At 37.9% G+C, this 14,740-nt stretch overlaps 1 protein-coding gene across 1 annotated transcript in view; it reads left to right on the forward strand.

The window, feature by feature from the left end:
- GABRG3 (gamma-aminobutyric acid type A receptor subunit gamma3) overlaps window positions 1-14,740 on the forward strand; it is a 312,087-nt gene that overhangs the window by 145,707 nt on the left and 151,640 nt on the right. The window lies entirely within an intron of this gene.

Genomic DNA, 14,740 nt, shown 5'->3' on the forward strand with positions numbered 1-14,740 from the left:
GGTCTCTTTCCCCTGTACTACTCTCTAAGGGGTCATTCCCAAGCCTGTACTGCTACATGAGGTTATTATTTCCCAGATACAGACTCTACACTTGCCCTTGTTGAATTTCATCAGTTTTCTCCCCACTCAACTCTCCAGCCTGTCCAAGTGTCATTGAATGGCACACAGCACAGGTGTGTCAGCTACTCCCCCCAGTTTAGTATCGTCAACAAACTTGCTGACAGTGCCCTTTTTTCCCTTATCAAGGTTATTAATGAATAGATTGAACTGTTTGATTTCTTGCATTTATCCGTTTATTGTGGTAAATATAAGTATTTAACTGCAACAACTGCAAATATATAAAATATATTTTGAAATACTTGTAGGCATAGTCACAATGATTTCTCTGTGCCATATCTCACTGTAAATTGCAAGGAGTGAATATTCTCTGAGTTGTCTGGAGTGATACAATGATCTCAGTGAAACTGTGTAAGTCAAAAGCAAAAATTCCTTCGGTATTTTCCACATTTTCCCTTTAACATGGTTGGGAGTGTCATGATGAAGGCTTGTTTACTTCTACCAGAGAAAATTGTCTATTTTGGTCAGATTCTTTGGGAAATTCAGCTGCAAGGATCTAGAAAATGTCAACTAAGAACACACAGACTGGGATTTGAGTTCGTTGTATGTTTGTTTGGTTTGCTTTGGTCACAGCTTAGGCAGGGTTTCAGCATAGTTTTCTAACATAAAGTTACCCTTCTTGCAACTTTTTTGTTGTTGATCCAATTCACACAAACTTCTCAAGACTCGGCAAGAACTTTTAAGGTAACATTAAACAAGATGATGTTGCTATTATAATTTCATACTCAAAAATGGCTGTACTTTTTGACTGAAATAAAAACAATAATTATAAAGTTGATCTGAGTCATTTAATTGACATTGATACTGCTTTTGGTATATGTACTGAAAATAGATTTCTATAATGGGACAAGTCAGATCCCATGATGTCTAGTGACATTAAGAACTTTACCTGCAATTTACTAAACCATTTTTGATGTAGAAACTCTCAATAACATAATAGAAATGTATTTCCTCATAAATTTATCTAAACTGTATCTTATTTGACTCCCATATTTCAGGCTTTTAGCATTATAATTCTGGGGATATAATTTAGACTAACCTTATGCTGAGTTGCCCATACAATTCCTGATGTTCGTTATACACTCTCTGTATCCATCAATGTGTGGAGTGCAAGTCACTTGGGTACGTATATGAAAATATTTCTGGCAGGAGTAAGGACTCGCTTGTGATTAATAGGTTTAATATTTGGGTCCCTGATAGAAATGGAGATGCTGCTTCAGGTTATTAATATACTTCTAAGATAGATGTCATCTGTGGCAGCAGATGTTACACTTTGATCATTTACTTCCATTTGCTTGCTATTCTTCTTGATCAGTTAAGCCGTTTGCCATTTGATTACATTATCTTTTGATCTACTTCAGAATTCTCACCCATGTAGGTGTATTCAGTTGAGTGCCCTTATTTCTAATTTCTTTCGTTTTCTCTGTAAAAATATGACTGAACTATATCAAATATCAGGTTTTACTCAACTGACTTGAATGGCTGTTTTATTTCAGTCTTTGTTATGCAAAATCATTGATTTCCTAAATATCATGGAAAGTTTCAAGTTGTGCTGAAAATGTGCCCTTTTTTTTTTTTCTACATTTCCTGATCTATTGCAATGCTTGACAAATTGAAATGAGAGGTCTTAAGTGCTGCAGCTAGTGCATTCATCACTTGCCTCTGGTCACATAGTCCACATGCTTGACTGCTTCGCAGCCCACCCAGACACCAGGAAAGTTCTGAGATCCATTCCCATTCATGTGTTTATAACGGGCACTATTCTGAGTTCAGGGGTACCTAAATTAACAAAAACTACATTTGGTGAACAAGAGCATGCTGTGAAGCACCGACATTTGCTTCATAGCCCTAAATACTTCTGTGAAACTGGAAATCAGGGCCAGAATGTGATTCCTTAGACATGGTTAGAAAACTAAGATAGAAGGACAAAGCTTTAGCATGTTATTTTTCTTTTTTATCCAGCAATTATCTAATATGAAATAAACTCTTGCTCGTCTCCCTCTCTTCGAGTAACTTTCCAAGTAGCAGTACACTGCAGTCAAAGTGACTTTTTTTTCCTTTTTGTCCCGGCTCCATGAAACTTGTCTCTCTGGTGACACAACAACACATCTTCAACAGAAGGGATGAAGTGTGCTGTCATCCAGAACATGCTTCTCCCTTAGCCTGTGCCCAACAATATTCTGTTCTGGGTTGTGGGAGCTCAGAGTTCAAACCCCTTTAGCTATCACCAGGTGATGGCTGATCACCTAAGGCCACTCATGCTATCTCTTGAGGTGACTCACCTTTCTAATAAGGACTCTTCTGAGTTTGCTCTTTAGCATATCTTCAGGTATTTAAGATATCTCAAGAACTGTTACAAATGTGGTCAGTTTTCCTGAATTTTTCCCCTGACCTTTAGATTTTTGGAGCTGTTAAAAGTATGATTTGAGTACATAAATGCTTTGGGGAATGCCCATCTGCCTTTACTGACCCTCATCTAGATAAAGACTATCACGCTTTGGAAAAAGCCATTGGTTGTACCTTTAGTCTACATTCTTTAAAACACAATCATGGTCCATTTTCTTTAATGTTAGATGCATTGACCAGTATGGAACTGGCAACTGTCCAGAGTGTGTCCCTGGGAGCCTTTTTAAAGAATTGGTAGAACTTCAAGTTTTTTTTCTCACTTGCAGAGTAATTAGTATTGGCTTATTATCAAAGAAAATAACTTCAGGTAGAATAGTTCCCATGTTTGCTGTTGTGATTGCTCCATCTCATTCATCTCTGAAGCACTCCTAAATCTGTGTATTGTAGTAAGAACAAGATGAAAAGAACCTCAAATGAAAGTTCAGATGAGAAAATTCTTTGGTTTAATATTTGATCACTCCTTTCTCCCAGACTGGTAATGCTACTTTAATTATGAAGGTCATTAAACTCAAATGAGCAAAGTTGCAGCAGGTGGTCATTCTACAACTCTGATGATGGTTCTTTGTGGGTTTAGAGAAAGAGATAAACTGCATTAGGATTGCTCCTCAACCTTTGTTCACACTAATGACAGCTGACTTATATGTATGTATTTATCAACCAGGACTGACAGTGGCTTTTGAAAAAATGCATAATTAAAAATTCAGTTGTTCAAAAGCAGCTTTCAAGAGTTCTCACGTTCCTTAGTTCTTTTTTTCCCCCCACACAATTATTGCTTCCAGAACATCTTCAAACATCTTTGTCATGGCTCTCCTTCCACATTTTAAGAATGAGAAGAATCTGCTTAGAACAATTTGTACTTTGGGTCCTTTGTTTTTCATTCTTACTACAATGCTGCAAAATTAAATAGTAAGGATTCACACAGGGTCCCATTGGCAAAAAGCATGTCTGTCACTTTAATGTTGTTCACAATGGACTAGTTTTTGGTATTGAAACTGCTATAATAAAACTTTTCCCTTTCACAGGCAATTGAAATGTATATTATGAATTGTTTCATGAGATAATTTTAAAGCAAAATTTCACAGCTGGGCATTATGGAATATGTTTTAAAGAATAACAGTGAAAAAGAAAATTTCTGTAGAAAAGAAATCTCTTTTTTCCTGTATTGGCATAAGTTGTTGTCAAATTACAGCTGAGTTTTTCCTCTTCTGCTGCAACAGCACCAAATATGGATATGGTCAAGTGAACAAAACAGTATGAATATGTATTGGTATCAGGTAAAAATGGAAACCACTGGAGTTCCCCTGGAGTTCCACATGTCTTCTTGCTGCACTTCCAGTTGTCTGTTACTTACAGTTCAGCAATGGGATAGACCATGAAGGATTTGTTCTGTTATTCTGGTGAAAGGAGCTTTAATAATTTGGGAAAGTTTAAAGTCACTAGGTACAGAAAACTTGTGCAATGTTAAAGGCTGGAGAATTTTTAGCAGGATTCAGAAAGAAATACTGCAAGATCCTGATCAGTTTTCATCTTCCATGTTACTGAAAGTGGATAAAAGAAAAACAAAATAAAAATAAAAATAAACCCCCTACTAATTTAAGTATTCAGAAATGAATGAAATGCAGATTGAATAACCCAAAATACATTGAGCTGGAGAAATGTGACTGGCTCAATATTATTCTTACTCTTCTGTCATTAGATAATATAAGAAAAAAAAATTCAAGCAAAAAGACTGCTCTAGAGTTCATTACCGATGACATTCACTGCTGGGTGAAGGATCAGCCTGACTCTAGGTAGCACAGAAAGCAGCACACAAGCATTGTATTGACCCCATGACTTTCACCTGTAGCATATCTCTGCATAAATGCATCCAAATGAAACAAACAGAACCTCCACAGCGTCTCCTGACTGAGGGAAACTGGTGCTTTCCATACATCTCCCTGGTTAGATTTCCAGCTGTGCAGTGCTGATGGCAGCATGTGCCCTCATCCCCCAGCCAAAGGATGGGTGGGTGTCTGAGCTGGGCTGCGGGCTGCAGGGGGAAGATGCTGGGTTGGGGAGGGCTGGCAGAGGGGAATGAGAGGGGACCGATGTCAAGTGGTTACCGCAGCAACAGGGAGGGGACCAGCAGTGGGGAAGAGCAGAGGTAGGAGTGTTACCATGGTGACGGATGGAGCATCTTCCTCAGTTGGGCTGGAAGTGCAGCTGTCCTAATTACCTTCCTGGTACTGGAGGATTTAGGCACAACATACCAAGAGTGCTTGTGTTATCACCTACATATATTACCTATTTCATTGCTAGTTAGAAAGTGAAACTGCACTGGAGATAATTTTTTCCCACACAAGCTACACCCATTTTAATCTCTCTTGATTGATGATGATAGGATCAGCTCACAAGTAGTAGCAGAATTGCTTTTTATTCCTTCTAATATAATGCAAAAAACTATATTCCAGTATTAGTTATTAATCCCACAGTGCTAGAAGAGATGCTCAGTTAGGGAATGAGTTTTAACTGTATTAGGGAATGAGTTTCTCTTACACATCATTACATGACTATTTTTCATTTTCCCTAATGAGCTTTGCAAGATAGATCTCCCAATTTCTTGTTTAGGGTCTTTTATTACTTTTTTTGTTGTTGTTGTTAATGATATCGGGTATTGAAAAATTCTTGTAGGCTCTTTTTGAATTTCCCCAACTCGGAAGTGATGAAGTTTGTGAGTGTAAGTGGAATGTGCTCACATAAAACTGATAGGATCAGCCTGGACTCCTAAAATTGCCATCATTGAATAGCCCAGTGAATGGCAATCAGCCATCTGCTATTTCATCTGGGATCACTTTTCCCTCAGACTAGGGACAATGAAGAATTACCAATGTCAATAGGTGATTTAATATGAGTATCATGTCAGAAAAGAATGGACTGAAACCTAGGAGGAGCTGGAATTTTATTGACTTTGGCGTAAAGAGTAGTCTTAAAGGGAGACAGAGCTATTTTGAGTGTCAAGCCACCTAACAAGCTTGATAGAAGGTATAACCTGGAGCCCAGGGATTACCTTGGAACCACTCACAAAACAGATAAAAATAAACTTTAAAGAAAAAAAAAAAAGAAACACCCAAGAGGTGAAGAAACTGAGGCAAGAATAGGCTTCAAGATACTTATCGTAATGAAATCTCTCTGTGCTTGTGTTGTGAAGCCCAGATGAAGCATGAAGACATTTGTTTGCTGGATTTTCCTCCTAAGTGGTAAACTGAACTGGAGTGTCTTCAGCTTAGAAGTGTGGAAAGACTAGGCTCAGCCTGCTGAGGGCAGCCAGCACATCCTTAGGGGCTACATATTTTCTCAGCCTCCCATCCAAGCATACTTATAGTAATGCAGAAGCAGAGAAGTGTGTGTTTTCGCCTGAGCCAGCAGTGCAGAGGGATGCAGGGCTGCCCCAGCTCCACGGGAAGCCAAGCACAAGAAAGGCTTGATCACAGCTGAGACTTATTACAGTATCTCTCTGTGCCTATGTGGCAAAACAGTCTTGTTCTCATTTTTAGGGTGGTTAAACATTTGCATCTCCCTGAAATGCTAATGAAGGCTTTTACAAATGAGCTTTTTCTAATACTTTATGCACAGTTGCCTTTTTCCAGCATTGTTTTGTTTAATGACAGTAACACCTATTCACATCCTGTGGATACAGGATGTAACTCCCTCAGTGTTGCTTTATTTACTTGATTTCATTCATCCAGCACTTTAAGCTTTCCTTTTGGATCCTATTTATGTTGTATTGAATTTAGACTTTGCATGGTATGTCTGTTCTGCTAAATCAAAGATGCCTGGGGACAAGTATTGGTCCCCAAGACTGAGTGGCACCAGTTGGTCTATGTCTACATTTCTTAGTTTTAGCTGCCTGTGTGGCAGATTTGCCTTGGAAGGAACAGGGTAGGGAAGTCAGCTGGCAATAAAGCAAAGTGCATAAATGGATGCGGGGTGCTTGAGCTGTGTTTCCAGTCTCCCTCTATTCAGCTTTGGGAATGCAGACACCAAGTTAGGGCTGCTTTTGAGGAAAAGCACAACAAATGCAGAATTGTATGTATTGATTTATTTTGACCCTTGAAAATGTTCACTGCTGGGTGGCAGGATAGTTTCAAACAGGAAGAGGTTTAAAGGAATGAAGTTTAAATCCCTGGTGAGCTGTAGCTGTCTTGCACAGCCCTGGAGAAGACACTGATGGCCTCAATATCTCAGCTTCTGAGAAAGAAAAAGAACATTGTAACTTTTTTTTTTTTTTCCCCTCCAGCCACTGTTGTAAGAATAAGAGAGCAAATTTGTGGGACACTTGGATAGTATAATAGAGTGGTATATGGGTTCTTAAGGTATAACGGAGCCTTGGGAAATACACTAAATCAACACTGGAGAGCAACAGTTGGAATAGGACTTTAATCTGCCTGATTTTGTCACCACTCTCCTTAAAACGTGTTCCTTATTCCTCTCACTCATGATTTTGTGTGAGACACTCACTGTACCTGATCATTCAGCTTGAGATGAGTGTCTGGTTTTCATCACTACCCTGTCTCCCATTCCATTACAGCTATTCTTGTGTTGAGTGACAGTAAACATAAAGACATCGTGGTAACCTCTGTTTTCCTACCTTACAAATGGTGTAAAAGATGTTTCAAAATGTTCTTCCACCTCTTCGGCCAAAACACCTGCTTTCACTCACTAAAACAAACTAATATAAAGATTCTGAGCATTAAGTCTCACTGTGTGGAGTCAGGTCAGAGTACATTTGTTTTCATGAACAGGGAAATTTAGCTTCTGATTTGAATAACCTAATGCCTCAAGAGGTATGCTTACAAAATTGATACATCTTTTATTGTTATATGTGAATACTCTGGGGTATCCTTATAATTAGCTTGATTTTTTTTTTTTCTTAGGAGACTTGAATAGTGTGTACTTTATTATATTAAGTACCTCTATTGACATATGCTCATAGATTTCTAATTTTTTCTTTCTTTGTTTCGTATGTACAGCGACTATTCACTTTTGTTTCTTTACTCTTTTCACAGGAGTTAAGCTTGTCCTTGTGAAGCTAACAACCTTGGCTTCTTACCAAATTGAATTATAAATTTGGAATCTCCTTCTCTCTGTGTCTCTCAAATAAAACCCTTAGTAAAACCTTAAATTACAGGTCAGAGTGGGCATTGTACTTTCTGTGTCAGTCCCAGCAAGATCGTTTCTTTCAGCATCAATCAAAACTACAGCTGGTTTTCTAAAATGAGTTGCATCCTTTCTAATTTCATGTTGTGTTTCTGATTATGGAATGGTTGATAGAACCAGAAGAGATAATCCATCCATACAGAGTAAGGAGGAGCCATAAACAGATATCAGGGATGCCGAGAAAAGCATCTGCGGTCCTTCCTTTAACTGAATGTAAGAAATTATCTGAAATACTGCAGGACTGGAGCTAACCTCCAAAGAGGCAAAACAGGCACAGTGAGAGACAGAGAAACGCTTTCTTAGGAAAAAGAAAGGGTACACGATAATTGCATATTTTGTTTTTAATGTGAGATTAACTGTCTTTCAGTCTTTATAATAGCAAGAAATCAGTGAAATAATCTAAGACAGCCAGAGGGCAATGGTATAGTGAAGAAGGCGAGCTTTCATCCTCCTTCTCCAAGACTCCTGCTGAGGCAGTGATGAGAAGAGCTTTTTTTTGATTTTGAGTCAAAGCATTGAGCTATGGAGATGATTATGACTGCTTGCTGAAATATTTTGCCAGTGTCGACCTGAGTAGCCATTCTATCTGTGGTGAAAATCTCACTGTTGACTTTGCTTCTTTCATTGTGTTTTCACCATGTAACCCTCACACTTGTAACTATGAAAGTATCAAAGCAAATTCTCACAAAAGAGCAAGTTATTCAAAGTTTTTCCAGACATAAAACAGTTTGGAAAGTTTTTGAAGTTAAATATTTTACTACCACTGTATAGCTAATTATTCTATGTTTTCATTTGTGTATTTATTTTGGGGGTCTTTTGAAGACCCTAGCCTCAATGCTACTGGGAATGACAAACTCAGATTAAGAAAAGAAAAATGCTCAAAAGTGGGGAAGAGTTTCTTGAACCCTTCTTGGAGGCTATTAGGAGTAAAGATAGGAGCTAGAGGGGAGCATGGAGAGTGAGAACAAAGGAAGCTGGTAGAGAATGGGAAGGCAAGCCATAATATGCCTTGGGTTCCAAACCCCAGTGTTCTGTGTAGTGGGAAGTAAATACTCCCCATTTGGCTCCTGAGAAGCCTCTGAAAACATGAAGTTCTAAGTTGACTGAGATACTTTGAGGAAGATTACAGGCAGTCCTAATGGTATGACTCCAATCGTCTCAGGCCATGCTGAAAGTAAGGAAAACTTTTAGGACATGTGTATGAGAATTATTGACCTCACAGAAGGCTTATGTTGGTCTTGGGACCACAAGAATTTTGAATATACACTGCATATATAGTCTTAATTTTATCAGTTTTTCTCAAGCAGACTTAATTTGGTTTTTTCTGCATTATTTCTAAAGAATAGTAGAATCACCGAATCATAGAATGGTAGGGGTTGGAAGGGACCTTTAGAGATCATCTAGTCCAACCCCCTTGCAGAAGCAGATTCACCTAGATCAGGTCGCATAGGAACATGTCCAGGTGGGTCTTGAAGACCTCCAAGGAAGGAGACTCCACAACCCCTCTGGGCAGCCTGTGCCAGGGCTCCCTCACCTGAACAGTGAAATAGTTTTTTCTTATGTTTAAGTGCAACTTTTTGTGTTCCAGCTTCATCCCATTACCCCTTGTCCTGTTGCTAGATATCATAGAAGAAAGGGATGCCCCAACCTTCTAATACCCACCATTTAGATACTTGTAAATATTAATGCGATTGCCCCTCTTCTCTAGACAAAACAGCCCCAGTTCCCGCAGGATTTCCTTACAAGGAAGATGTTCCCTCATCCAGGTCATTGATGAAGATGTTGAACAAGACTGGCCCCAGAATCAATCCCTGTGGAACTCCACTGGCCACAGGCCTCCAACTCGATTCTGTGCCATTGATCACCACCCTCTGGGCTCTGTCGTTCAGCCAGCTATCAATTCACCTCACCGCCCACTCATTCAATCCATACTGAGTTTTCTGATGAGAGTCTGTATGATTTAAAATAGTTTTGCTATAAAATAGTGGACTGTTTCACTACTTTCAGTTCCTTCCCACAGGATATCTGAGAGTGTTTTATCACTTTTTGAAAATGGAATTCAAGTTGCACACAGGATATGAAAAAGAGCAGGTATTGGTAAAGAAGTAGTGCTAGGGTAACATTTTAAGTCTTCCAGGGTAATTCCTGGCTTTTTATAATCTCTACAGCAAGCAATCATGCAGCAATTGCTATAAGACTATTTATTGCCATTGAGATCAAAACTAGCTATGAACATGGCCTGAACCTCTTCAAATGATCAAAAGCCTGTTCAGAAGATGTTCCACTAGACGAAGGACAATTCTCTCCTCCCCACTTATCCAAGGTAAAAGATGATGAATCAGGGCAGCTAAAGGTGGACTGTACTCCCCAGAATTACTCTTGTGTTTTGATATCAGGCGTGTGAGTGTTCTGGTTCAGGAAGAAGGAAGCAATCATCCCTGGTTCAGGGAGCATTTCTTCTTTCACTCATTTGTCACACATCTAAAGTGGCATTTGAATCCATCAGACAGCCCTTTGCAGGGTAATCTTTGGCAGTTTATTTGTTAACTAAATTTTCAGCAGTGAGGTGGACTGGAAAAAATTTCTCTTATTGAAAATGAACTTCGAACTCTGAAAAGATGATCCTCTCAATGTTCTTGAAGTGAACCAACAGACATAATGGGTGTCGCTTTAATGTGTGGGTCATTTCTTATTAAAACGCTGTACGTCAAAGTCTTCTTTTTATACTTTTAATCCAAGGAAGGCAGCAGTGTAAAGAATAAACATTTCTCTGCGTGTTTACCTGTAGTCTATGGCTGAGTACAGGAAGGAGGAGACTACCACCTTTCAGATATTTTTCTCCCAATTCTCTTGTGTTTCCCTGAACAGTGCTGTCCCCATACTGCTTAATATTTCTGTGACACTGTTTGCATGTAAAGGGTTCTACCATTACAAATTCTTCTAAGCATGCTTAAAACCAAATTATTTAGATTGAAATACAAAAGGGAAGTTTAACACTTTTTTTTTCAGAGCAATTTAAGACTTTCAAATAGGATTGCCTGCTATAGTAAAGTCAAGCATTTTTTTTTTGTAACTAAAGGAGATTTTATCCCTTACACAATTTATTAGACTCATTTCAAGCTTATGGGAAGAGTGTTTGTGATGTGTTGGCATGATATGCAAGAGTTGCTGAGGGCACAAGTGGATCATAATCTAAACTGGACTGTAATTATTTAGAGGTTTTATCTGATTGAATAACAGCCTCATACAAATCCCAGTAACAGATTTAATCAAAGGTAGTCAAGATATAGGCTCTGCAATAAAAACAAACAAACCTAACAAAATATTTTGGAAGTATTAGAGAAATAATCCTGAACTGATCAGAAATAATAGCAATAGTTGCTCAAATGATTCCTACTGGATAGGAAAACGGAATCTTGAGGGGATGGTACATTGTCTGAAATGCAATAGTAAAAACCTGGAAAGTATCATACAAGAAGATTTTGCATTTTTTGCAAGGACAAGATTCTTGACATTGTGGTGGTTGTTGTTACTGTTGAGAGGAATTGTAAAAATGCAGAGAATTAGAAGGCTGCAGCAGAAGCAACAAAGGCAAACCATACTATTATCTATAGTCATTTAAATAGATCACCCAACTGTGACAGTCAATTAAATCGTATTTTCCAGGATTAACCCACAGCTAAAATGATACATCATGGTAGGAGAAAAGCTTTGTGTATTGTCAACAACGCATTAGCTTTTCTTTTGACTGGGAAAAGAAAGAAAGACTCAGTCAAAAAGCATATATTTTTCTTGTGGCTATGAATGCATCACACAGTGGCACTTCCGAGGTGTTTCCAATTATTAATCATTCCTACACAGTTGAAGGGCAAATAATTCACTGCTGGCCTGATTATTTTCAAGGCAATAATGAAACCACATTAGGAGTATTTGAAAATGTAAAAAATATGTGAAAATCAAGTAGCTGGAATCCTGACTATGTACAGTTATTTGCAGTTAATATTGTTATTAGCTCTGGGTTACAGCCCCCTGTCTGTGAGACAATAGAATCACAGAATCTCAAGGGTTGGAAGGGACCTCGAAAGATCATCTAGTCCAACCCCCCTGCCAGAGCAAGGCCACCAAAAGCAGGTGACAAGAGTAGAGTAGAAAGCAAGAATAGAAAGCAAGAAAGAATAATCGTCTCTACTTATTGCTCTGTACATGACCCCAAACCAGAAAAATGTCATCTAATTAAATCATTATTTGATTTAGAAAAAAAAATAGTCATTTTCCCTCATTTTGTTCAGTCATTTTTGCCATCAAAGGTTTCAGATTTAAAGGCAGAGCTTGTAAAATTTGAATGGGAAGAAATGTTCTCCTTGAGACAACTATTTGCATGCTGTACAAGTAAAAGGACCATAATATGTTTTCTTGGCTTTAGAAGTTACTTCTGGAATCTAAGTGAGCACCAATTTAAAATTCCATTTTCAAAGATAACCTTGTTGCAGGTGATAGAAAGTTTTTCAGTGACAAAATGTTACTTCTTATTTTCAGATTCTACTGAGTGTTTCTTGTAAGTTTCTTGCAAGTCTAAATCTTGAAAGTAGAACGAACTGACTTTTTAGATGATGAAACATACAAGACAATGCATTCATTTAAGGGCAAGTTGCAAAAAAGAACCGATGACAAGTTTTTTGGTCATAAAGTAGTCATCATCAGAAAAAAAAAAAAAGATATTTCACACATTAGCTGCCAGGAAAAAGGCTTTCTATTTTCTATAGGAGACCAATATAGAAAACTTTCTTCTGACAGTTTTTTGTTAGATGCTATGTAGTAGAGATCACTGTACCAGCTTTGTGCACCAGTATATGAAAGCTGTTGACTTTACTGGGAACTGAGCATGGGTTGTCAGTGAAGCTAAAGGTAATTTTCCTGAAATGTGCACAGGCTTATCTCCATTAGAAATGAAGAACTGAGTGTCAGTTTCCAAAGTGACCTCTGTCCCCTCCTAGTGTCATACCCCATTATCTACTTGGTTGAAAGCTGAATCAATTCCAAAGATTAATGTAAAGCATGTAGTGATTTAACATTCACTTCTGAGAAGGATTAATGGAGAGAATAAAAGGGATGAAGCTGTAATTCACACCTTAAGTGGAAATATGCATTTATTTTTACTGAAAAAAATTGTTATGTGGTTGTGTTGAAAACATCCGTACAACTAATTTCAAACAATGGTGATTGACTTTTATTTTTTTAAATATTCTTCTGCTTTTTATGACCTTAGTTTACACACAAAACCCTATATTTTTAAAGAACTAAATAATTCAGAAGATCTGTGAGGCACTTAATTTAATTTCATTAATATTTTTAATTCAGATGAATGGGGTTACAGTAGCCCATTGGAGAGGTATTTTGAATAATTAGCATTGCTGGTGTGTTCCAGTTGCAGTAATAAGTAAAGAAGATGCAGAAACGGAGCTGGACAGTGGTGTTAGCATGGCCTTGCTTCTAGGCTAATGTAATCTGTTTCTCAGGCAAGTTAGTTTACTTGGATGAAAACCATAATGATACATCTATACGGCTCCTGGTGCTCACTTTGGTCAGATCTAGATGCAGTACCTTGTCAGGACACTGTATTATGAAGCTCAGAGTCTTTCTTTCTTTTGTTGGGGTAGAAATCCTAAATATCCTGGATCTTAATTTCCTAAACATCATTACATATGATATACTAGAAGGGAATTATGGCTGCTCCTAAATTTAGCCATAATAAAACATTCTTATAAAATAACAGCAAATATGAATATCATGCAAAAACTTGGCCTGTAAAAAGACAGCACTGTCATTAGCCAGCTGCATACAAATGGTCTTTGAATCTATAAATACTGATTCTCACATTTGAGCCAAAAAAAGCAACTCCTCTCACTCAGCATTTGGAGAAACCCATAGACATGTCTGGCATATTCTTCTCTATAGAAGCTGAATGGGCCAAACTCTTATCACTGGACTTTCAAGGACTAAAATGGTACAGAGCTGATTGTAAAGAAACAACATCAACACTCTAAAATCTTAAACCTGGTGAATTGTGTCCTTTCTGAACGGTAAGGGTACGCTGTGTATATTACAATACATCCTTTAAGGGTGGGGAGGTATGCACCTACCAACTCCCGCTACACAGACAAACCTGACATAAAATAAAAGGAAAGTGTCTTTGTATTCAAATCTGTCAGCTTCCCTGAGAAGTTAAAGCTAATAATACCATGAAAAATGGTACTGAAGACAATGAAGAAAAACGTTCTTTAATGCCTTTGATGTCTAGACTTTAATTTTTAAAGTGATCTATTACTTGGTATTTGGATACATACTAGCACCACTTATGCACCTATTGATCATTTGCCATCTAGAGATGAGAGGCCTAGAGTGTGTTTTGGACTAGAATTACAGTGTCAATGAATTAGGTTTCCTGGTGTTATAACATCAGCTTTGGAAAGATGACCTACCAGAAACATAGTACCACGGGACAACCAGATGGCTCTTAGGAAGAACACCGTCCCCAGTTCAGAATACAAGCTCTTCTAAGCTCTTCTAACTACCTAGAAATTAAAAATATATAATACTGTTTGTATAATAGCTTTTATTTTTACACTTTCCCTTTTAAAAAATTATAAATAGACAAAAATTCAGTAAAAGAAAGTGGAGAGTGGTCAAAGACAGACATAATAGATTTTCTACACTGCCTTAATTCTCCTTAGTTCAAATGCACCAGGAGTATCTCTACCAGATGACTTAAGAAGATGTTTTCCTTTGGATTACCCCCAGCCCCTGTATTGAGGGGTGGAATATCTACATGTATGATTATATATATGATTATGTGTAATGTAGGTTATATATCTACACCTGTGTTGTAGAATATATCCTTTGTGTCATGTAGCAAATGCCATCTCTGTCATGGATAAGACCAAGCCTGTGATACTGAGAGGGTCTTTAATGACATGGTCAGATGGCTGTTTACAGTGGGTTCATAGGTAGAGCAGTCTGGAAA

Source organism: Colius striatus, chromosome 1 (genome assembly GCF_028858725.1).
Source record: "Colius striatus isolate bColStr4 chromosome 1, bColStr4.1.hap1, whole genome shotgun sequence".
Lineage (NCBI taxonomy): Eukaryota > Metazoa > Chordata > Aves > Coliiformes > Coliidae > Colius > Colius striatus.